The 25,957-nt window shown below is 40.2% G+C and overlaps 1 long non-coding RNA gene across 1 annotated transcript in view; it reads left to right on the top strand.

Moving 5' to 3' along the window:
* Positions 1-25,588, top strand: part of LOC146889251 (uncharacterized) — a 60,482-nt gene extending 34,894 nt beyond the window's left edge. Inside the window, exon 3 of the long non-coding RNA XR_015000310.2 lies at positions 24,489-25,588. This is a non-coding gene — a long non-coding RNA (uncharacterized LOC146889251). The remainder of the gene's footprint in view (positions 1-24,488) is intronic.
* The last annotated feature ends 369 nt before the right edge of the window (positions 25,589-25,957 follow it).

Here is a 25,957-nt window from a genome sequence, read left to right as displayed (position 1 = left end):
ATGGAGAGATTGGACTTCACAAAGTTGTCCTCTGACCTTCACACATGCACCATAGCACCCTGTATTATACATATACATACACATCACACAAATACAAAGACACAGACACACACACACACACACACACACACACACACACACACACACAAACACACTTTTTCCCAATAGCTTTTGTTGTGACTGGTGTTGTTGCTGTTTTTCTTTTTTTTGTATTTTGTATTTTTTCCCTTCCTAATTCATAGTGTTATATTTGGCCTGAGGCTGTCTCTATATCTGAGTATACTTAATAAAGTACAGCCTAACTTCATGTTTCAATAAACTGAAATTTCAAGAGTCCTTTTCTGGGTAATAGGCAGCCAAGTCTCAGTCACAAGCAGAGGAGCCAGTCAAAACTTACCAATCAATCAAGACATGCTGAAATAAGATAACTCCTCCTATCTGTAATTGAGAAGGTAGTTTTTCCTTATTCCCTCTTCTCTCTATGCTTGCTGCATGCCTTTTGCAGACAGGAGTCCTCTGAACCTCTTCTGACTCTGACTATTGTGCTTTGTATCATTTATATAAGGTAATGAAAATTTGGCTTTTTTTTTTTCCTGCTGGAAGCTTCTTCCCAGTCCCTGGAATCTATATACCCAAAGAGTCTGGAATGTTCTGGCGGATGTTCCACCCCAAGACCCTCCCCCATCTCTCTCCAAACCCTGCCACATCTCAGAAAGCCTGCCGAACCTCTTCCCCAGAGATGCACAAGACCACTCTCACAGGGTATTTAAACTGCACCCCAGAAAATAGACATGTGGTTTTCTGGTCTTCCTTTCCTGTCTCCTTTCTGGAGACCTGGAAAATCATCTGGGAGAATTTTATCTATTAAACTTGGCCTTTTAAAAAATTCGGTATGATTTGGTCTGATTTGCATTGCTGCATCAGGGGAGAGGCTTATTGGGATGCAGAAACTTTAAAGTTTTTTTTTTTTTTGAGACAGAATTTCACTCTGTAGCCCATGTTGACATAGGATTTAGGGCATACCCTTGGCTGGCCTTGAGCTTGTGAGATTTCTCCTACAGCATGAGCCTTGGTGCTTACTTATCCTCAGCATTTAAAATGTACGATTCAGTCATGTTAAGTACACTCATAATGTACAGCCACCATCAGCATACATCGCCTTAACGCTTCTCTTCCTATAACCTCAGAAGTCACTGGGAGATCCTGTCTCAAGAAATAAGGCAGAAGGTCCTTAAGATATGACACTGAAAATTGACCTCTGGGATCTACACTTATACACAAAAATATACATGCACGATCCCCTCCACCATCAAAAATTAATAAAAGAAAATAGAGCTGGGCGATGGTGGCACATGCCCTTAATTCCGGCACTCAGAAGGCAGAGCAGGAGGATTTCTGAGAGTTCTTGGCTAGTCTGCTCTATAAATCGAGTTCGAGGACAGGCTCCAAAGCTACACAGAGATACCCTGTTTCAAAAAATCCAAAATAAATTTTAAAAATGTAATAGTGTACTCATTAATCAAACTCCCCTGTCATCTCTGCCTCCAACCCCAGTGATATTCTAATTTTTTATATTCTATATTTCTAAATTCTAATATTCATATTATAATTTCTGTCTTTTTAATTTTCACCAAGTATTTCCTATAAATGAAATTATGTAGTGTTTTATTTGGTACAACATCTTGAAGGATCATCCATGTTGTAGCACAACTGAGAATATTTTTCTTTTCTAAACTGAATAATATTCCGTCTCCTGTATGTTCCAGATGTTACTTAGTGTCTGTCAGTCAGTGGACACTTCGGTTGCTTTCATGTTTTTGCTCTTGTTAGTAATGTGACTATGAATGTTTGTTTATAGCATTTTTTTGAGACCCTGCCTTAAAAGTATTGAACATAACCAAGTGGTCTTGGCACAGGCCTTTAATCCCAACACTGGGGAGGCAAAAGCAGGCGGATCTCTGTGCATTTGAGGCCAAGACTGGTTTGTGAGTTCCAAGACAGTCAGAGCTGCTACACAGAAAATCAAAAACAAAATGGCATTAGGCAAATTTCCATAAATGGAATTGTTAGATGATACTGTAATTCTATTTTTACAAGCTACAATATTATTTTGTATAGCATAATAAGTACCATCTTAGACTCTCACTAACATTTTATGACAGTTGCAGTTTCTCCATTTCTTCTCTAACACTTCTAAATTTCTCTTTTCTAAAAGAATCATAGCTATCCTAATAAGCATAAGGCAGGGTTTTGTAGTTTTGGTTTGCGTTTCTCACATGAATAATGATTGCTTATGAAGAGGGGAAATGTCAACATCCTTTGCCTAATTTTGAATTGAGTTTTTTGTTGTTTGTTGTTGAATATATAGTTCTCTGTGCGTTGTGGATATGACTCCCTCGACATATATATTGTTTCAATTGTTATGACCCATTCTATGGATTGTTTTCATGCAAACATTTTTGGAAATTTCACAAAGTCTTTTTTTTGTTGTTGTTGTTACTTATGTGTCTGATACTACATCCAAGAAGTCACTGCGGGCAATGTTATAATGCAGTGTTGTAAAGATATAAGTGTTAGAAAGATGCTTTGGCATCTCTTTAAAAAAAGAAAGACAGCACACAGCACTCAGGAGGCAGAGGCAGGCAGATCTCTGAGTTTAAAGCCAGCGTGGTCTACAGAGGGAGTTCCAGGACAGCTGGGGCTGTTACACAGAGAAACCCATCTCAAAACCAACCAACCAACCAAACAAACAAACAAACAAACAAACAACCAAACAAACAAAACATGGCTCAGGATAAGTTTAGGGCCTTTCGTAATGCTTTCTTCTAAGGTAGTGGTTCTCAACCTTCCTAATGCTGTGACCTTTTAATACAATTCCTCATGTTGTGGTGACCCCAATCATATAATTGGTTTTATTGCTACTTGATAACTGTAATTTTGCTGCTGTTGTGAATCATAATGTAAATATCTGGTATGCAGGATATCTGATGTGTGAGCCCTGTGAAAGAGTCATTTGATATCCCCCCCCCCCCCCCACAGAGGGTTGGACCCACAGGTTGAGAACCACTGTAATAAGAGTTTTTATATTTTTCAGGTCTTACATTTCAGTTTTTAATCCGTTTTCAATTAATTCTTGATAAGTTCATTCTCTTGCATGTGACCATTTGGTTTTGTTGAAGTCACTGTCCTTTGCCCATTGAATTGATTCCCTCATAAAAAATATTGATTTTCTATATGAGAATTGATTTCTAAGCTTTCTATCCTGTGTCACTAGCTTACATAAGTATCTTTATGCCAGTACCACATTGGTTCAGTTACTGTAACTATGCTGTAAGCTTGGAATTAAAGAAGTATGTGCCTCTTAGTCTTAGTTACAATTAAAAATTTTCAGCAATTTTTTTTTACTACTGTAAAAATTATTAAGGTATTGAAAAGGATTGCATTAATAAAAGTAAATTATTTTGTGTAGCACTAGAATCTTAATGTTATTAAGTCTTCTAATCCACGAACATGGGATACTCTTTTGCTTATTTGCCAGTTTTAATTTACTTTAGCTATATTTTATAGTTTTAACTGTACAAACATTTCACCTCCTTAGTTAATCTGAAAAGATTTTATTCTTTTGATCCCACTGTAAATGGAATTGTTCTCAGAATTTTGTATTCGATCATACACTGTAAATAACATTAAAATTACTAAGATGATAAAATGAATGTAAACAAATAAAAAAGGAAAATCCTTGACATGACATTGTAGGACAAGAAACCCTCGAAGATGCCACTAAGTTTGTTTTCTGGTGGCCATCTACTTTAGGGCATGCAGCCTACCCATAAGAGGACTTTTCTTTTCTTTTTTCTTTTCTTTTCTTTTCTTTTCTTTTCTTTTCTTTTTTCTTTTCTTTTCTCTTCTTTTCGTTAATGTGCATTGCTGTTTTGCCATGGGTAAGAGGGACACACATGGAGGACCCCAGGAAGAGAAAATAGTTAAGATCTGGGTAAACTAGGAGGGAGTAGAAAGGAGGGGGATGAGCAATGGGAACCTGAGGGATAGAGATAGCTGAGTTAGGGGAGGGATGGAGAGAGAGAGAGAGAGCAATGAAAGAGTTATCTTGATAGAGGGAGTCATTATGGGGTTAGGGAGAAACCTGGTGTTAGGGAAATTCCCAGAAATCCACAAGGATGACCCCAGCTAAGACTTCCTAGCAATAGTGAAGAGGGTGCCTGAACTGGTCTTCCCCTGTAATTAGATTGGCGACTACCCTAGTTGTCATCATAGAACCTACATTCAGAAGCTGATGGAAGCAGATGCAGTGATCCATAGCCAAGCACTGGGCTGAGCTCCTGGAGTTCAGCAGATCAGAATGGGAAAGGATCATATGAACAAAGCAGGGCAGTCAAGATCATAATGGGGAAACCACAGAGACAGTTGACCTGAGCTAATGGGAGCTCGTGGACTCTGGACTGACAGCTGGGAAACCAGCATGGAACAGAATTAAGCCCCCTGAATGTGGGTGACAGTTATGTGGCTTGATTTGTTCAGGGCCGGGGAAGAGCCTGGTAATGGAACCAGAACTTATCCTGAGTGCATGAACTGGTTGGTGTTTTGGAGCTCATTCCCTATGGTGAGATACCTTGCTCAGCTTTGCTACGGAAGGTAGCTTGGTCCTACCTCAACTTGGTATGTCAGACTTCTTCGTTGGCTTCCCAAGGGAGGATTTACTCCCTCTGAGGAGTAGATGGGGGATGGGATGGGGGAAGTGGGGAGGTGAGATAATAGGAGGGAGGGGGAACTGGGGTTGGTATGTAAAATAAAAAATTTTAAGTAAATTAATAAAAAAAGTAAGAGCAGTTTGTTTCCTCAGTGAGACTCCCATAGAGGAAATTGAATATTTATTTGCTAGTGGTTATCAATTGGAGATTGCGTCTGTGTTAGGTAGGGGGGCACGTGTTCACTTCTTTCATCTCTAGGACCCCATCTGGTTTCGAACCTGTATAGACCTTGTGCATGCTGCTTCAGTCTCTGTGAGTTCATATGTACATGGATCCTGTTAATTCAGAGCAGCGTTCTCAATCTGCAGGTTGCAACCATCAGAAAACATCCATTTCAATGCTTGTTAGGGATCCCCACCCATAAATTTATTTTCCTTGCTACTCCATAGCTGTAATTTTCTGCTGAGTAATAGTCACAACCTACAGGCTGCAAACTGCCCATTCAGAGGGTTTTGTTTCCTTGGTGTCCTCCATCTCCTCTGGCTCTTACACTCTCTTTGCCTCTACTTCCATAGGGTTCCCTGAGCTCTGAAGGGAGGCATTTGATGGAAACATCCACTTTAGGACTGAGTGTTCCAAGTTCCATTCCAGTTCAGATCTGAGTCTCTTCACTCTGTGCATATTGTCCAGCTGTGGGCATCTGTATTTGTTCCCATCTGTTGCAGGAGGAAGCTTCTCTGATGATGACTGAGCAGTGCTCTGATCTGTGTGTGTAGAGAATGTCATTAAGAATCATTGTATCAATATTTTTTATGTTTTTGTGTTTTTTTTTAGAACAGTAGAATTTGCCTTTACCCTAGATCTCTGGATTATTTAGTCTCAGGTTCTTGGTCACCTAAGCAGTGTTGGTTTCATCTTGTGGACTGGGTCTTAAACCAAAGCAGGTATTGGTTGGTTCCTCACATAAACTTTGTGCCACTAGTATACTAGTATATCTGTCAGGCAGGACACCATTGTAGACCAAAGGGTTTGTGGCTGGGTTGGTGTTTTTATGTTCCTCCTTTGGTGCTGTGCAGAGAGCGTGCCTTGCTATACCAAAGATGCCAGTATGGGAGTGGATATTCTATGTAGGCACCAGCTCGACTTCTTGTTCAGTGAGTTGTGGAGGTGTTTGTTGTCTTTAGTAATGGGGCCTTGCCTTCAGTTTGTGGAGAATAGCCTATAGTTTTGACAACAGCCTGGGTTGTTTTGGTGCTTCCCTGGGAACCTTTGTCCAGCAACTCAATCAGTTGTAACCCAATCCTGAAAACCTCATTTGGTGATACGAGATGAGTAGTTGGAGCTATGTCTTTCCCATTATTGGACAAATATGTATATATATACATATATATGTATATATATATGGAAGCTTCTACTGTATTAGGTTTCCATAGTACTCCTCAAATGGCCCTTAATTTTAGCTGTATCTTCCCATATTCCCTCCCTCGTTCCCTCTTCTTTCCCTCTTCCTGCTTGATCCTTCTGTTCCAGTTTTCCTCCATCCGTCTATAAATATCTATTCTAGTTCCCTTTTCTAGGGAGATCTCTCTGCCCCGCCACCCACAGTCCTTTATTTTATACCTAATCTCTGTGGCTCTATGGACTGTAGTTTCATTATCATTGAATTGACAGCTAATATCCATGAATAAGTGAATATCATATTTCTCTTTCTGGATTTGATTTACCTTGCTCAGGATGAATTTTTTTTTAATTCCTATCCGTTTACCTGCAAATTTCATTGTTTAAAAATGTAAATGTACCACATTTCCTTTATCCATTCTTCTGTTGAAGGATATCTAGGTTGTTTCCAATTTCTGGATCTCATGAATAGAGCAGCAATGAACATGTTTGAGCAAGTGTCTCTGTGGTGGGATGCTGTAGCTGTATCTTGAAGTGGATCAATTCCCACTGTCCTTAGAAATTGCCACTCTAATTTTCGCAATGACTGTGCAAGTTTGTACTCCCACCAGCAGTGGATAAATGTTCTCCTTGCTCCATATTGTCTCCTGCATGAGCTGTCATCTCTTTTATTCATCTTAGCCATTCAGACGGATGAAAAGTGAAGGTTCAAGGTAGTTTTATTTGCAATTCTCTGACGAATAAGGATGTTGAGTATTTCTTTTTAAGTTTTCCCCAGCATTTGAGTTGCCTCTTAGAGAATTCTCTGTTTAGATCTGTACTTCTTTTTTAAATTGAATTATTTGTGTTCTATCTATCTAGTTTTTGAGTGTTTATATCTTGAATATTATATCAAAAGAATATAGGGTGTATTCTCTCGGTAAATGTTCTGTATAAAATCTCTATTGCATCCACTTGGTGTATGACGTCATTTAGTTCCAGGATTTCTCTATTTAGTATTTGAATGACCTATTGATGAAAGCAAAATATTGAAGTTTCCCATTGTCAGTGTGTGAAGGTCAATATGTGGTTGAAGCTGTAGCAATATTTCTTTTGCAAACTTCTGTGCCCTTGTGCTTAGTATTTAGATAATGAGAATCGAAATGTCATCCTGGTGGATTTTCTTTTGATGAGTGTACCATGTCCTTCCCTGTCTCTTTGGATTAGTTTTGATATGAAATCTATTTTTTAGATATTAAAATGGATATGCTAGCTTGTTTCTTAGGCCCATTAGCTTTGAATATCTTTTCTCATCCTTCTTCCCTGAAGTGAGTTTTCTTTTGATGTCCTTGACCCCTCTGGCTCCTACAATCCTTTCTCCCTCTACAGGATTCCTCAAACTTCTCCTAATGCTTGGCTGTGGATCTGTATCTGTTTCCATAAGTTGTTGGATGAAGCCTCTCTGATGACAATTGGCCTAGGCACCAGTCTGGTCAGAGGAAGATTGCCGATTCAGGCTGCACATCTGTTATTGCTAGGAGTCTTAGCTGGGGTTACCCTTGCACTTTTGTGCCAGGCTTTTACCTGACCCCCAAATGCCCCCATTTTCAGTCATCTCCTTCAGTACTCCCCCCTCCACCCCAACATGATCCCTCATGTTCTCATCCCCTCCCACCTGAAGTTCACTCACGAAATCTCTTCATTTCCTCTTTCCAGAGGATCCTGGCATCCCCCTTTGAGCCTTCCTTGTTACCTAGTCTCTCTGGCTCTGTGGATTGTAGCATAGCTATCCTTTATTTTACAGCTAATATCCACTTATGAGTGAGGAAACAAATTTTCTTCTATGATTTTGTTGAAAATATTTATTATGCCTTTGAGTTGTGTTTTTTCTCCTTCTATTCATATTATTCTGAGACTTGGTCTTTCCAGTGTCCCAGATTTCCTTACGTTTTGCACCAGGATTTTTTAGATTTAACATTTTATTTGAATAAAGTATCCATTTCTTTTAATGTGTCTTCAATGTCTGAGAGTCTCTCTTCAATTGCTTGTATTCTGCTAGTGAGGCTTGTCTCTGAGGTTCCTGTTTTTTTTTTTTTTTTTGAAAGTAATTTCCCCCACTCCCTCTCCTCCTCCCTCTCCATCCCTAAGAGCAGTCAGGGTTTCCTGCCCCAGTGGGAAGTTCAAGTTCCTCCTGCCTTCCTCCAGGTCCAGGAAGGTGAGTGTCCAGACGGACTGGATCCGCAAAATCCAGTATATGCAGAGGAAACAAGTCCCAGTGCCATTGTCAATGGCTTTTCAGAAAGACTCCGGGCCAGCCACATTCAGAGAATCTGGTTGGATCGAGTCCTCGTTCAGTCCCAGTCCAACTGGCCTTGGTGAAATCTCATTAGATCTGTCCCCTTGTATCAGTGGGTGATCGCCTCCCTCGCAGTCCTTATTTCCTTTTTCATTTTCTTCATCCTTCTGCTCCTCATTTGTACCTTGGGGGGCTCAGTCCGGTGCTCCAATGTGGGTCTCCGTCTGTATCGCCATCCATCATCGGATGAAGGTTCTCTCTGGTCTTGCCTTCTTTGCTCATGTTCTCTTTCGTTCTGCTTCTCGTTTGGACCTAGGGAGTTAAGTCCAGTGTTCCCATGTAGGTCTCTGTCTCTATCTCCATCCATCGCCAGATAAAGCTTCTATGGTGATAAGCAAAATATTCATCAGTATGGTTGATGGATATTCCATCAGTATGGAAACCTAGGCCGTTTCCGGCACCCTCTCTTCTGTCCAGAGAACAATCTGGGGATCTCTCCTTGGACCTGGGATCCCATTTATAATCAAGTCTCCTGTAGACACTAAAATGACTCTGTTAGTTGAAATATATTCTTCCCTGATCCCATATCCATCCTTCCTCCCTCCCCCACATCCCAGTCCACCGAGCTTTCTCCATTCCTCCCCTACTCCCTTCTCTCTAACCCTCTCCCCTTCCAACAACCCTCCCACCCCCCCATGCACCCGAGGTTACCTGGGACTCTTGTCTATTTCCAATCTCCAGGCAGATAGCTACACGATTTTCATCAGGTTCACCTTCTTATTTAGCTTCTCTAGGATCACGAATAATAGGCTCAAAGACCTTTAATTATGGTTAGAATCCACATATGAGTGAATACATACCATATTCATCTTTTTGGGTCTGGCTTACCTCACTCAGTAAAGCGTTTTCTATTTCCATCCATTTGCATGCAAAATTCAAGATGTCATTGTTTTTTACCGCTGATTAAAACTCTAATGTGTATATGTTCCACACCTTTTTTAACCATTCTTCTATTGAGGGGCACCTAGGTTGTTTCCAGGTTCTAGCTATTACAAATAGTGCTGCTATGAACATAGTTGAGCAAATTCTTTTGTAGTATGTTAGGGCATCTCTTGGGTATATTCCCAAGAGTGGAATTGCTGGGTCTTGAGGGAGGTTGACTCCCAGTTTCCTGAGAAACCGCCACACTGATTTCCACAGTGGCTGCACAAGTTTGCATTCCCACCAACAATGGATGAGTGTTCCCCTCATTCCACATCCTCTCCAGCATAGGTTATCATTGGTGTTTTTGAGTTTGGCTATTCTGACAGGTGTAAGATGATATCTCATAGTTGTTTTGATTTGCATTTCCCTGATCGCTAAGGAGGTTGAGCATGACCTTAAGTACCTTTTGGCCATTCGAAGTTCATCTGTTGTGAATTCTCTGTTCAGTTCAGTACCCCATTTTTAAATTGGGTTAATTAGAGTTTTAGGGTCTAGTTTCTTGAGTTCTTTGTATATTTTGGAGATCAGACCTTTGTCTGATGAGGGGTTGGTGATGATCTTCTCCCAGTCGGAAGGTAGCCTTTTTGTCTTACTGACAGTGTCCTTTGCATTGCAAAAGCTTCTCAGTTTCAGTAGGTCCCATTTATTCATTGTTTCTCTTATTGTCTGCGCTCCTGGGGTTCTGCTTAGGAAGTGGTCTCCTGTGCCTATATCTTGTAGACTACTTCCCACTTTCTCTTCTATCAGGTTCAAAGTGGTCGGATTAATGTTGATGTCTTTAATTCATTTGGACCTGAGTTTTGTGCATGGTGATAGATATGGATCTATTTTCATTCTTCTACAGGTTGACATCCAGTTATACCAGCACCATTTGTTAAAGATGCTTTCCTTCTTCCATTGTATACCTTTAGCTCCCTTGTCAAATATCAGGTGTTCATACGTTTGTGGGTTAATACGCGGGTCTTCTATTCGATTCCATAGGTCGACTTCTCTGTTGTTATGCCAGTACCAAGCTGATTTCAATACTGTTGCTCTGTAATAGAGTTTGAAGTCAGGGATGGTAATGCCTCCAGAAGTTCCTTTATTGTATAAAATTGTTTTGGCTATCCTGGGTTTTTTGTTTTTCCATATAAACTTGATTATTGTTCTCTCAAGGTCTGTGAAGAAGTTTGATGGAATTTTGATGGAAATTGCATTGAATCTATAGATTGCTTTCGGTGGAATTGCCATTTTTACTATGTTGATTCTCCCAATCCAAGAGCAGGGGAGGTCTTTCCATTTTCTGGTATCCTCCTCAATTTCTTTCTTCAAGGACTTAAAGTTCTTGTCAAATAGGTCTTTCACTTCCTTGGTTAGAGTTACCCCAAGATATTTTATGCTATTTGTGGCTATCATGAAAGGTGATGTTTCTCTGATTTCCCTCTCTGCTTCTTTATCCTTTGTGTATAGGAGGGCCACTGATTTTTTGGAGTTGATCTTGTATCCTGCCACGTTACTAAAGGTGTTTATCAACTGTAGGAGTTCTTTGGTAGAGAGAGTTTTTGGGGTCGCTTATGTACATTATCATATCATCTGCAAATAACGAAAGTTTGACTTCATCCTTTCCAATTCGAATCCGCTTGATCCCCTTATGTTGTCTTATTGCTATTGCTAGAACTTCAAGCACTATATTGAAGAGGTATGGAGAGAGTGGACAGCCTTGTCGTGTTCCTGATTTTAGTGGAATGGCTTTGAGTTTCTCTCCGTTCAATTTGATGTTAGCTGTCAGCTTACTATACATTGCTTTTATTATATTTAGGTATGATCCTCGTATCCCCAATCTCTCTAACACCTTTATCATAAAGGGGTGTTGAATTTTGTCAAATGCTTTTTCAGCATCCAATGAAATGATCATATGGTTTTTTTCTTTCAGTTTATTTATATGATGGATTACATTGATAGATTTGCATATGTTGAACCAGCCCTGCATCTCTGGGATGAAGCCCACTTGATCATAATGGATAATTTTTCTAATGTATTCTTGGATTCGGTTTGCCAGTATTTTATTGAGTATTTTAGCGTCAATGTTCATGAGTGAGATTGGTATGTAATTCTCTTTCTTGGTTGTGTCTTTGTGTGGTTTTGGTATCAGGGTAACTGTAGCTTCATAAAAAGAGTTTGGCAATGATTCTTCTGTTTCTATATTGTGAAATACATTAAGGAGTATAGGTATTAGCTCTTTCTGGAAGTTCTGGTAGAATTCTGCATTGAAACCCTCTGGTCCTGGGCTTTTTTTGGTCGGAAGGTTTTTGATAACAGCTTCTAATTCTTCACGACTAACAGGTCTATTAAGATTTTTCACCTGGTCTTGATTTAACTTTGGTAAATGGTATTTATCTAAAAACCAACCCATTTCTTGTACATTTTCCAACTTTGAGGCATATAAACTCTCGTAGTAAGATCTAATGATTCTCTGAATTTCCACTGTGTCTGTTGTTATGTCCCCCTTTTCATTTCTGATCTTATTAATTTGACTGTTTTCTCTCTTTCGTTTGATTAGTTTGGCTAGGGGTTTGTCAATCTTGTTGATTTTCTCCAAGAACCAACTTTTTGTTTCGTTGATTCTTTGGATTGTTTTCTGTGTTTCTATTTTGTTGATTTCAGCCCTCAGTTTGATTATTTCCAAACTTCTACTCCTCCTGGGAGAGTCTGCTTCTTTTTTTTCCAGAGCTTTTAGGTGTGCTGTTAAGTCTCCAATGTTTGCTTTCTCCGTTTTCTTTAATTGGGCACTTAGTGCTATGAACTTTCCTCTTAGCACTGCTTTCATTGTGTCCCATAGGTTTGAGTATGTTGTGTCTTTATTTTCATTAAATTCAAGGAAGACTTTAATTTCTTTCTTTATTTCTTCCTTGACCCAGGGATGATTCAGTAGTTGACTGTTCAACTTCCACGCGTTTGTAGGCTTTCTCATGTTCGAATTGTTATTGAATTCTAACTTTATTCCGTGGCGATCCGACAAGACACAGGTGATTACTAATATTTTTTTGTATCTGTGGAAGTATGCTTTGTTACTGTGTATGTGGTCAATTTTCGAGAAGGTTGCATGAGCTGTAGAGAAGAAGGTATATTCTTTCCATTTTGGGTGGGATGTTCTATAGATATCTGTTAAGTCCATTTGATTCATTACCTCTAGTAATTCTCTTATTTCTCTGTTGAGTTTCTGTTTGATTGACCTGTCCATTTGTGAGAGAGGTGTGATGATGTCTCCTACTATTAGTGTGTGTGGTTTGATGACTGCCTTGAGTTCTAAAAGTTTTTCTTTTACATAAGTGGGTGCTTTTATATTAGGGGCATAGATATTCAGGATTGAGACTTTCTCCTGATGAATTGTTCCTGTTATGAGTATGAAATGTCCATCTCCATCTCTTCTGATTGATTTTAGTTTGAAGTCAATTTTGTTAGATATTAGAATGGCCACACCAGCTTGTTTCTTAGGTCCATTTGCTTTGAATACCTTTTCCCACCCCTTTACTCTGAGTAGATGTCTATCTTTGTGGTTGAGGTGTGTTTCTTGTAAACAGCAGAATGTTGGATCCTGTTGTCTTATCCAGTCTCTAAGTCTGTGCCTTTTTATAGGTGAGTTGAGTCCATTAATATTAAGTGATATTAATGACCAGTGGTTGTTTATTCCGGTTATTATTTTGTGTGTGTGTGTGTAGTAGAGTTTGTGTGTTTCTCTTCTTTGTGTTGTGGTTGTGAATGGTCGCTAGATGTCTGGGTTATTGTAGGCAGTGATGGCAATGCTGGATTCCTTGGGTTGCAATTTTACTTCTATTACTTTCTGTAAGGCTGGATTTGTGGCTACGAATTGTTTAAATTTATTTTTATCCTGGAATATTTTGTTTTCTCCGTTGATAGTGAACGATAGCTTGGCTGGGTATAGTAGTCTGGGTTTGCATCCATGATCTCTTCGTTTCTGCAGTACCTCTATCCAGGATCTTCTGGCTTTCATGTTTTCCATAGAGAAGTCCGGTGTAAGCCTGATAGTTTTACCTTTATAAGTCACTTGACCTTTTTCCTTTGCAGCTCTTAATATTCTTTCTTTAATCTGTATGTTTTGTGTTTTGATTATTATATGGCTAGGGGACTTTTTTTTGGATCCAGTCTATTCGGTGTTTTGTATGTTTCTTGAACCTTCATAGGAATATCGTTCTTTAGATTGGAAAAGTTTTCTTCTATAATTTTGTTGAATATATTTTCTGGGCCTTTGATCTGCAGTTCTTCTCCTTCTTCAATCCCTATTATTCTTAGATTTGGTTTTTTTTTTTTTATTGTGTCCCAGATTTCATGAATGTTTTGTGAAGAGAATTTGTTGGATTTGCAGTTTTCTTTGACCAGAGCATTTATTTTCTCTATGGTATCTTCAGAATCTGAGATTCTTTCTTCTATCTCTTGTATTCTATTGGTTATGCTTGATTCTGTAGTCTCCGTTCGTTTACCTAGGTTTTCCATATCCAGCCGGTTCTCGGTTTGTGTTTTCTTCATTGCCTCCATTTCAGTTTTCAATTCTTGGACTGCTTCCTTTACCTGTTTGATTGTTTTTTCTTCGTTTCTCAGGATATCATTCACGGATTTACTTATTTCTTCAAACTTTTTGTTCTATTTTTCATCCGTTTCTCTACTCATTTCTTCAAACTTTTTGTTATACTTCTCATCCAGTTCTTTAAGGGAGTTATTCATATCCTGTTTAAGGGACTCTATTGCTTTCATAATGGCACTTTTTTTCCACTTCTTCTGGGTTAGAGTGTTCAAATCCTTCTATTGTAGGGTTGTTGGGATCTGGTGTTTTCAGGTTGTTTTTCAGATTGTTGGAGGAGGTCTTGCCTTGGCATCTGCCCTTCTCTTCGTTCTAATGCTCTCTATTGGAACTTCTGTTACTGGGTCAGGTTCCCTTGTTGGGCAGGGAGTTCACTGATAGAATGCCTACCTTTCCCCAGGCAGGCTATTGAAGCACAGGCACTCCCTCTTTCCGGGATGCGCCTATAGAGCAGGCCCAGTGTGCAAGGCAGCTGAGCTGGGGAAATTTTATGGCCCCAGTGGGAAGGGAGAAATATAGGAATTTGTACCTGGATGGAAGCTGGGATGGCAGGCGGGAGAGCTTAGCAGGGTGGAGCCAGCACTGAAGGGTGACTTGGGAGTCTGTGGGGTCGGGGAAAGTCCGAGCTCCTCCTTGCCGGGCCCCTCTGATGGCCCTCTGGATGGAAGCTGGGATGGCTGGCGGGGACGCTAGCAGGGTGGAACCAGCAGAGCAGGCTGACCTGGGAGTCTATGGGGTTGGGGAAAGTCCGAGCTCCTCCTCGCAGGGCCCCTGCCGCGGGCCCGAAGCAAACTCACCCCTCCAATGGCCCTCTGGATGGAAGCTGGGATGGCTGGCGGAGGCGCTAGCAGGGTGGAGCCAGCAGAGCAGGCTGACCTGGGAGTCTATTGGGTTGGGGAATGTCCGAGCTCCTCCTCGCAGGGCCCCTGCCGTGGGCCCGAAGCAAACTCACCCCTCCAATGGCCCTCTGGATGGAAGCTGGGATTGAGGTTCCTGTTTGAGTTCCTAAGATTTCCATTTCCAGATTTCCTTCACTTTGTGTTTTCATAGATTTCTTTAAAGGATGTCTTTATTTCCTCTTTAAGGACCTCTATCGTATTCGTAAGGGCTATTTGCCTTGTGCTTCAGCTATGTTGCAATTCTCAGGGCCTGCTGTGGTGGGGTTGCTGGGCTCTAGTGGAGACTCACTGGTCTTGGCTGTTACTGATTGTGTTTTTATACTGGCATCTAGGTGTCAGGGTTTCGAATGATAGTAGTTCTAGGTACTGTTAGCTGTTTTTTGTCTTTGTTGGGTGGGTGTTTTCCCCCCCTTGGTTAGTGTTGCCCTCCGGTTCTTAGGAGTATGTAGTGGCTCTGTGCTGCTTGGTAGGGGATTCTTCTGGGATCATGACACATGTGACCACTGGGGGGTTCCAGGTACAGTGTGTTTCTGGGTATTGGGAGCTGACACTTAAGAATGGGGTTGAGCTTTGGGGCATTAAGGAGGTCTACCATAGGGAGGAAAGCAGGGTGTTCCACCAGGATCTGCTTAGGCCCCCGGAAATGAGAGGCCACAGCAGGTAGTGTGCCACAGAGCTGGGAGTGAGACTGGAGCATTAGACTTGGAGAAAAGAAGGGAGAGTGGAGATCTGAAGCTCACCCTCCTTCTTAGCTGACCTATTAGCTTCACTGGCAGGCTTGGCTGGCAGGCTCCCAGGGAAAGCCTAATGGAGTAGGACTAGTAGGAGGGAGGTTGGAGGAGAAGGCCTGTGAACTCCACTGGACATTAGGGCAGAGAGGAGGTGGAGGATGCTGCAGAGGTACCGGCTAGATGTGGAGACTAGATTTGTAGAAGAGGAGGGGGAGGTGAAAATTTACTATGTAGCTGTCTGTCTCTCTGGCCTGTGAGGCCTGTGTGTTCCCAGGGAATGCCTGTTGGATTTGGGGGCTGGGAAGGAAGTTTGGAAAGGAAGATCTATGGGATCCATGGCAATGGGGAGGGAGGAAGGGAGGCTACAGCGGCTGGTGTGTTGGCAGAGCTGGAGATCAGACTGAGGACTGGATTTGAACAGAGAGGGAGAGGTGGAATTCTGCAGTTAGCTTACCTACTTCCTGGCTCTAGTCTTTGTGCGAGATTTTTATTTACCAACCCAAGCTTCTTACAAGTCACTCAGATTTTCTAGTTATTCATCATTAATTTTTGTAGGAGTTGCTCTTCTACTAGGATATTCAACTTGTTCCCTTGCAATTCTTATTTGTACACTGGTACCACCATTTTTATTTCTCTAGACCTGGTAATAATGTCTCCACTTTTATTATTGATTTTAGCAATTTAAGTCTTTTTCTGTCCCCCTCAGAGACCATTTGTCAATACTGTTAAATTCTACAAAGAACCAATTTTTTGTTTCATTGATTTTATTGTTTTTCTATTCTTGGTGTTAGTAGGATAATTAAATTTAAAATGGTGTGGAACTTACAACTGGCACACTGTGAATAACATAAAATTTTGAAGAATTATCCCTCCAGTATTTGAAAGCCCTTATCTGGCTAGTCAAAGAAATTCCTCATGCTGTTGACATACACACACACACACACACACACACACACACACACACACACACATGTATCTTTGCTATTTGACTTTTTGTATTTTTCCATAACATGAGTGAAAATACCAGCCAATATTCATATCAGTCCTACCATTCTTCCCTTGCAACAAGGTGGTTATATTACCCGTTGATTGATTTTTTTTGTTTGTTTGCTTGTTTTGGTTTTGGTTTTTATAGACAAGGTTTCTCTGAGTAGCCCTGGATGATCTGTAACTTGTTCTGTACACCAGGCTGGCCTCGAACTCACAGAGAACTTTCTTCCTCTGTCTCCAGAGGCAGAAAGGTGTGTGCCACTACCATCCTGCTGGTTGATTGTTTCCAGTGTAATTTTTTTTATTGATTCTTTGGGAATTTTTCATTCTGTACCCAGTCCATCCATGTCTGCCCTCTACCCTTGTAACCTTCTCCTCCAGGAGGAAATAAAAAATTAAATTAAAATTAAAAAATAAAACATCTCGCCGAGCCTTCTGGGCGATGACCTACTCCTCTGTTAAACACAGCCTTCTCTTACACCCTCCAGAGCTGTTTCATCTTCAAGTTTGCTGTCTGCCACTCCTCTCCTCTGTCTTTCCCACCTCTCACTCACTACTTGTTCATCATAGTAGTATTGGAAACTGCAGTGTGTCACTCAGTAATTCTCTTGCTTGCAAATTCTCTCTTGCAACAGCTTGCTTGCAAATGTTCATTGCAATGAGTCATTGGTCTGGTTCAAGGCCTTTGGCTTCTGCTACACCACCAATACTGAACCCCCACTGAGACTCCACTCTGCTATCCTGCTATTTTCCCAAGCCATGGAGATCCTTACGGTTTCAATATATTTCTCTGGCCATGCCACCCAGGCCAGCTCTCCCTTGTCAATACCATTAGGGTCAACTTTCCTGTGCCCCCTGGGCCAGCTCGCCCCACACCCATGCCACCACTGGCACTACCTTGTTGCAGCCAGTGAGGAACAGGACCAGCTCTCCCAAGTCCATGCAGTACCAGTGGCACTATATGGCTGTTGTTGAGGGGTAAAGCCAACTCCCACTACCAGCCAGGGACAGAACCAGCTCAGCTCACCTCTAGCACATCAACTTAGCTTCAGGTGACAGCCCACACAACAGGCATCAACATGGCTTCTGATGGTAGTACAGGTCACAGACATCAACATAGATTCAGGCTGTGGTAGCCATGGGCCCAGATATGGCCCTTGGCTACAGCACAGGCATGGACAACACCATGGCCTCAGATGGCAGCAGAGACCAATCACATCAGTATAACCCCAGTGGCAGCATGGCCCTCAGATATCAACATGGCCTCTGGCAGTGGCCCAGCTGTCGGTTGATTTTTTAATTGCTAATATTCTTTCCATCACTTTCCTAAGTCTTTAAGTCAACAAAACAATAATCCTGAAGTGATCAATTCTTTTTCTGTAAAGGACTGGAAAATAAATCTGTTTAGGCATTAAGGGTCCTTCAATTTCTATCATAATTTATTCAGCTTGACTGATTCTGCACAAAATTGTATATATTCTGTAAATGAATGGGCAAAAAAAAAATCACCCGATTCACTTGTAGTTGTTTTCAGATTTAGGCAACAGATTAAGACTTGCTACTTAAAATGATGTTGCTCAACCCAATAAGTTGGGAAGACATATGTAATGATACACCATGATAGATTGCTATATAGTGAGATGATTAGGAATAGTAATGACAGATTTCACATTTTATTCCTCTTAATCTTCATGTAGATTCTCTACTTATAATTTTAACAGATTTTCTTTATAACGAGTGTGTTTAGCATTGAACTTTATAAAATTTCTGAAACTTAAACAAAGAAACTTTGTGAACCTGAATGAGCAAGCTGCCAAAGTTTTTTGACAGTAATCAGCTGTACTTATTCCACTAACAGCAACTATCTTTCACTGAAAGAAAAGATCAATGAGGTAAAGAGCATATATAGACTATTAAATGTTGGGTAGCAGTTAGAATGCATCAGATGTTGCACAGAGGAAGCTATCCTGCACTCACATTGTACTCTATGTGAACTGCATCTCTGCATAAAACATAGCAACATGATTAGATATTAAAATATATTCTTTATCAATGGTGGAATACCTGAGACTAGATTATCCCCTTGCTGTGAGGCCTTTAAGTCTTTTTCTATAAAAGACAAGACAATAAATCTAATTCCCATTCACACCAATACTGTGTGAGGCTTCTGTTCTCTCCACATTGCGGCTGTCACTAGTTTGCTGAGAGCCACTCTTTCTGTAGTAGAGTGATACCTCACTATGCTTTTAATTTGGATTTAGCCAATTAGTAGTGATGTCGATAAAATACTTGTTTTCTTTTGAGAAATGTGTATTTGGGGCTATTCCTTATTTACAATCAGGTTATTTGTGTTTTGTTAGTGAGGGCTTGGAGCTCATTATATTTTCTGGATACCTTAAGTTTTATTTGTATGCATATGTGTTGGGTGTGTGCACATGTGTATATGTATTTAAATGCAGTTCTATGTGCATATTTCTGGAGGCCAGAGGTTGACATTGGGTGTCTGTTGATCTCGTTCCACGTTATATCACAAGACAGAGTCTCTCACGCGAACCCAGAGCTTGCCAATTTGGGTAAGCTAGCCAGCTTGCCCCAGGGATGTTGTGTTCCTGCTGGCTACATTTCTGCTGGCTACGTGCTGGGCTGTGATTACAGGTGGGCCACCACAGCTGCCTAGCTTTTTTGTCGATTCTGATCCTGTTCTCACACATAGCTAGTGCTAGATTATCTCCCCACTGTCTCTTAAATTATTTTAATTTGCTATTTTTTCTCATCCATCTTTTTTCAGTTTTTTTTTAAAAAAATTACATGCAAGGTGGTTTCCTTGTGGCATTTTCATTCATATTTGGTTTTCCTTAACGGGCATCTACTATTCTCTTCCCATGTTCCTGCCTTCTTAAACCCTCCCAGCTTCAGTATTCTCCCTTTAACTTTCCTATCACACATATCTGTCCCCTCACCCCCGCTACACTTTCCATCTTTTTAGTCTTACATTTCATTTGAGGAATAAACGTGATTCTTTGTCCTGTAAACTTTCCCATCCTGAATTTTGCTGAAGGTATACACTAGTGATGACACGGAATATGCCTCTCCTCTATATTTCTATACCTATCTTTGAACCAACATGTAGGGTTGTCTTTAGACTTTCATTTTTTTTAAAGAAGATCCTTTTAAATGGTGCTGTGCTCTTCTATTAGGTTCCTCATGTTATAATTCCTTTTGTAGTCTCAGGCCCACCTGTCTAGGGATTGTGTCACCAACAGTGGTCCATGTCCTCCTCTGTCAGTTAACAATCAAGAAAATGTTCCACAGACTTTCCCACAGGCCATTCTTATGGAAGCAATGCTTAACTTAGGTTTCTTCTTCCCAGGTATGTAAAATTGACAAGTTAGCCATCACACCTGGTTCTGTTTCAATTCCTTTTTAGAAATGTATTCCATTGATTTCTTTTTTTTATCTGCATTATTGTCTTCTTTCTGTTTTTCTTCCAGCTACTATGTTGCTCTTTTTCAACATCTTGTTATAAATACTTTGAAACTGGGTGTGGTTATGCATGCGTGTAACCCTAATATTGGGGAAGAGGTCAGAGATGGGATGATCGCTGGGATTTGTTGGCTACCAGCCTAGCTTCAGAAATCCATGTTTCCAGGAAATAAGGTAGTAAATGATAGAACAGAATACTCAATAACCTCTGCATGTATATGAGTGTACAAGCCTGCACAAATGTGCATATGTATCCTATACACACACTATATACATACACAATCACCACCCCCCAGAAAAATAATTACAAAATTTTGTTTTCGGATAAATGTATTTGAGACTATATTTCTCTTTCTCAGACATTTTTGGCATGGGATTGTAGCATGCTTTTCCTTTTAGGCCCACAACCAGCTCCCAGATTGTGACATGGAGACTTATTGCTAGTTATGAATGCTTGGCCTTAGCTTAGGTTTGATCCTTGCTATGTCTTATAACTTAACCTGTTTCTCTTTATCTATGTTTTGTCTTGGGATTTTTACCTTTCTTTTTGTATGTCTTACTTTCCTGCTTCTCATGTCTAGCTGGCTGGCGACTGCCTGCCTTCTGACCCCAGGCGTGTTCCTCTCTTTCTCCCTCCTTTTCCCTCCCCACCCAGATTTCTCCTCCTACTTATTCTTTCTGTCCACCAGCCCCACCTATTCCTCTACTGCCTAACCATTTTCTGTTCAGCTTTATTAGATGAATCAGGTGCCTTAGGCAGGCAAGGTGAAATAACAACATATCTTTTCATGATTAAACAAATACAGTATAAACAAATGTAGCACATCTTTGCCCAGTTAAAATAATATTCCAGAACATGTGATATTTTATGTGCTCTCAAGTTTTAAGGCTTTAGTAATTTTATTTTTCCTGTTAACCTAGCCAGTTGTAGTAATATTACTACCTTAAGAATATATGATAATATTTTTATTATGTTCCTCAAACTTATTTTCTTCTTTATTATGGATATCCTTAACTAGTTTTCTAAGTTTATTTGGGGAAAAACTACTTCTTGAATAGACTAGATGGCCAAAGAAGGCTGGGCTGACTACAGTGATTTTATGTTGCTTGACCAGATAACTTCGGTTGAATAATGTAATGGTAGTAATCTTGATCCTAGGTCAACCAGGATTGACTTCCTGGGTCTTCATCATCTGTTGCCCCCAAGAAGAGTAATGACAATCTCTCTCTCTCTCTCTCTCTCTCTCTCTCTCTCTCTCTCTCTCTCTTTTGTTTTTTATAAAACTCTCTCCATAGACATTGTTTACATCATTTTTCCAACAACTCAGAGAGGTAGATAGAAAAGACATTTAACCTATGTGACTTCATCTGTCATACAGTATTAAATATACTTTGCAATCACAGTGGATTGCCTTAAGGATTATTAATTAGACCCAATAATCTTTCCACTTACTGCCTCGGTGGTCTATGATCATCTAGTGAGATGTGGGTATGAAAATACACAGAGGCATAAAGCTGTTGAAGCAACTTCTTTGGGAGTGGAAAGAGTTACTTGTTGTACTCGGTTCTCCTCACTCTCACACTTGTTAGAAGCTGGGAAAACATACTGCAGGTGACCATCTGGTCTGTGATGAGCTCCTGATTTATACGCATTGATTGATACACTATGGGGTCTGACTGTGACCAGAGCTAGCTTCCTGAATGTGTTACCTCTCTGGGCAGCAGCGCAGGGCCCCAAGGCAGTAAATCAGACAGCAAGCTAAATTTTTTAAAAAAGACTGATTTTAATCTTATCCATATGAATGGTTTGCCTGCATTCACATATGTATGACAAATGTATGTCTGGTGCCCTCAGAGGTCGAAAGTAGGTGGCACATTCCCTGGCACTGGTATTATGGATGGTTGTGAGTCACCAAGTAGGTACGTGCTGGGAATAGAAACTGGTTCTCTGAAAGAACCACAAGAACTCTTAACCACTGAGCCATCTCTCTGGCTCACCAAACAGTTGTTCTAAAATCAAACATTTTAATGCAATGCAGTCTAAAGATATACTAGTTTGATGCTTACATGCTGAAGATAGTAGGGAACCATTAGAAGTCTTTGTTTTCTGGAAATCCTGTTTCGAAAGAGCAGCAAAGTTTGCATCTCCAGCAGAAGCCCTGCTATTGTAACATAGAGTCTTCTTGAATCTGAGCTGAGGGATTTCGTATAGTGCTGACTGGCATAATATGATGCTGCATCATATTATTTGTTCTAAATACGTGTGCATTTAGAACCAAGCATGTGGCTTGACACAGCATGTGTTCTTGAAACACCCCAGATTCATTACACCCTTGAGTTTGAATTAATTTTTGTTCCTCATGTGTTGAGAAATTTTACATGGTCAGTTTGTTTGAGGCTCCCACGTTCAGTTTTCCGACAGCATATGGGGCTGCTAGGATTGAAAGCAGTGCGCTTTGATAATCAGAGGTGAAGGAAGAGAGTAGCAGAACTAGGCCTCTCTGCCCTTCTTCCAACACGGGCTCTCCACTTTGGTTCTGTTTCCCTCTGGAAGACTAGGGAGATGTGTCTGACCTTTTCTCTGCCCAGAGACCCAATCCACTAAAGCGGAGACAAACGCCTTCAAAGTTTTGTACTGAAATTCTGTTAATCACTGATGATCAAACTCTGTCTCCTCTCAGAGAGGAAATGACTGAAGCACCTCACCCAGAGTCCAGAGTCATTGTCTTTGGCCCAGGCTTATTGTCTTCCTTCAAATCATTTTTTTTTAATGAAAAAACAAAAACCTGGGTTTGAAGCAATGGTTCAGAGGAGCCAGGTTCAATGCCCAGCACCTCATGGCGGTTCACAACCATCTGTTACTTCAGTTCCTGGGGATCCAATGTCCTCTTCTGGCATGTACATGGTACACAGACATGCATGCAAGCAAAATAGTCATCAAATAAAAATAAATCTTTCAGAAGCATTTATTACCGCTCTTGCTATCCTCTCCGCTGCAAAGGGAGCAATTAAGCCTCAAGCCCTTCTTTGGATTTCATGTTTTGTGTGGCTCCTACACACATGTGAAATAATACATTTGTGTGTTTTTCCCCAGTTACTCTGTCTGCTAGGAATTGGTTGTCACAGACTCAGTCTGTGCACCTTTGGATGGAAACTTGGAAATTTTCTGGCCTACTTAGAAATTGTGACAAGTGTGTGAATCTGCAGCCAGAGTGCTGGAGCCACATTGTCCAGCGTGGTGGCCACAAGCCAGTGGATGCTAATGAGCTCCTTAAATGTGCTTAGTCTCAGCAAATTGTAATTCTGGAAGTGTAAAATAGGTCCCAAATTTCAGAGACTCAGCCCAAAATTCATGAAACATTTCACTAATAGGTTGTTCATATCAATTAGGTGTTGAAGCCATAGTTTTTATATTTGGGGGTAAATGAAATCTTACTAAAATTTATTTTTGTACTCTGTTAATGTGGACAAGGTCAGAATATTTATGTGGCTTGCAGTTTTTGTTGTTGCTGGTGATGTTTTTCTTGTATACAATTAAAAATTTTTGTTAATTGATTTTTTTTTTAGATAAGATGCAACTCAGGCTGGTCTTGAACTCAGTCCTTCTGCCTCAGACTCATGAGTGCTACAGTGCCAGGCATGTACTACCATTTCTGGAGAAGATTTGTGCTACTTTTATTTAGAGAGAGAGAGAGAGAGAGAGAGAGAGAGAGAGAGAGAGAGAGAGAGAGAGAGAGAAAGAAAAGAATGAGAATAATGAGGTTTTTGCTTTATAATTCAGGAAGGCCAAAGGAATAATGTCTATTTTCTTTCCATTTGTCTTTTATCCATATTCAGATGCTTTTCAATAATTGAATTGTACAATAAACACCACTTTTCTATATGAATGGTGCGTTTACAGCTTCTTGCACTACCAGGTCCTCCTGTCTGATGAGCAGTTTTAACATGGTGACTGTCCTTTGTTTTACCTATGTTCTCATAATCATACATGTGAGATTACATTCACTTCAGTATTCAATACAACACATTTTCTACTTTGCATCATTTGCTTTTTGCTGGATATAGAAATACAGGTTGCCTTTTTTGGCATGCACTTTTCACATACAGGAGCTTGATGTCAGGTAACTTCCTAGTCATGAGGTTTCTGATCAAGGATACCCATTTTCAAAGCGAAGTAACAGTTCTCGTTTGCAGTTGCAAGGCATGGAACTACATTTTGCCTTGCATTATCTGTATGTGTTATCAGTCTCTTTAGTTTTTCCGTCCTGATTTTATAGACTAGTCGTGCTAGCTCACTGGGAGTTTAATTTAGATTTCTTTACTAGTAAGTATTTTTTCAAATGTTTAACAACCATTTGATTGCTTGATTTGCTATAGGCTTTCTTAACCTTTCTTTATGTCACTGGTTCCTTTTATTCTATTAAAAAGAATATCTTCCAGCAGGATCTCAAATATTCGGGGCGGCCATGGGATATCCCAGAGGAGTTCCAGAGAGGATCCAGTGATGATGCTGTACCGGAAACAAGAGGCCTTGAACTGGACCAGTGACTCATTGCAATGAGCATTTTCTAGTAAATCTGATGGGACAAAAGGGTGTAGTATGTGACACACCTCAGCTCCCAATGCCACCAGGATGTTGGAGAGGTGGGAAAGAAGGAGAAATGAAGAGATGTTTTGTTTTTTGTTTATTTGGTTTGGTTTGTTCTTATTTTTGTTTGTTTGCTTGCTTGCTTAGTTTTCTTTTTATTTTTTAAAATGTTCTTTTGGGGCGGTGTTGCATGGGTGAGGGGGGATATGGTGGACCAGGAGGTGAGCCAAAATGGGTGCATGATGTGAAATTCCCAAAGAATCGATAAAGAAACTATGTTTTAAAAAAAAGAATATCTTCATTCCCGACCATTTTAATTTTAGTGATTCTAGTGGGTGTGAAATGATATCTCTTTGAGGATTTTCTTTGCACTTCTCTGATGGCTAATGACACTGAGCATCTTTTAATGTGCTCAGTGGCCATTTATGTCTCCTCTTATTAACATCTTTTAATGTCTTTGCCCACTTAAAAAATTATAGCTGTTAAGTCTTTTACTGTGATAAGTGTTGCAATGTATGTTCATGTAGGTGTATGTGCACACTTCACCAGCAGATCTATCATCTATGAAATATCGTAGGAATATTTTGCCATAAAAATCCTATTTACTCATCATAGTACTGTTTTTAGAACAGGAAGGCTTCTGGCTTCGGTGTGTGGCTCAGTGGCATATGTGCCCTGTCTGTGCTGCTCAGCCCATCATCACTCTCGAGCTCCAGGGCTTTTACATTTTTAAAGAAAAAAAAATCATTTTCAATTTAGAATACTCAAGTATCTCAGGCCTTTCATTTTCTTGTCGTTTTTGTGTGTGTGTGTGTGTGTGTTGGGCAAAAATGTTTCCTGCATGTCTAGATTGACACGAAAGTTCTTTTTATTGGATTGCTTTGCTTCATTTTAATAGTTAAATCTTTAATCCACTTAACATATTTTTTAATAAATGGGCAAAGGAGAGAACACATTCCATTTTGTCTCAAATGCCTCAAGGGGGTACATATACATGCCAGGGTGTACATATTTTCCATTGAATAGAAGTATTACCTTTGTCATTAACATAACTACCAGATTTATTCTAGTTGTCTATTTCTATGTCAATATCATATTATTTGGCTATATTTTTATGTTTAATAAATCAAAACTCACCTCATCATACTTTATAAGTTTTGCAAGTATTCTCAGACATACAAAATCCCATAGAGGTTTTAGTATTATTTTGTGTAATTAAACATAGGCAGGAGGTCTGAGGAGACAGTTCAGCTGGGAAAGTGCTTGTCCTACAGACGTGGGGACCTGAATTTGATCCCCAAAACCTTGGTAAAAGATGCCAGGT

The sequence above is a fragment of the Myodes glareolus genome, chromosome X, assembly GCF_982192425.1.
Source record: "Myodes glareolus chromosome X, mMyoGla1.1, whole genome shotgun sequence".
Taxonomy (NCBI): Eukaryota; Metazoa; Chordata; class Mammalia; order Rodentia; family Cricetidae; genus Myodes; species Myodes glareolus.
Note: the sequence above shows the minus strand (reverse complement) of the source record. Positions and strands in the feature narration are given on the sequence as shown.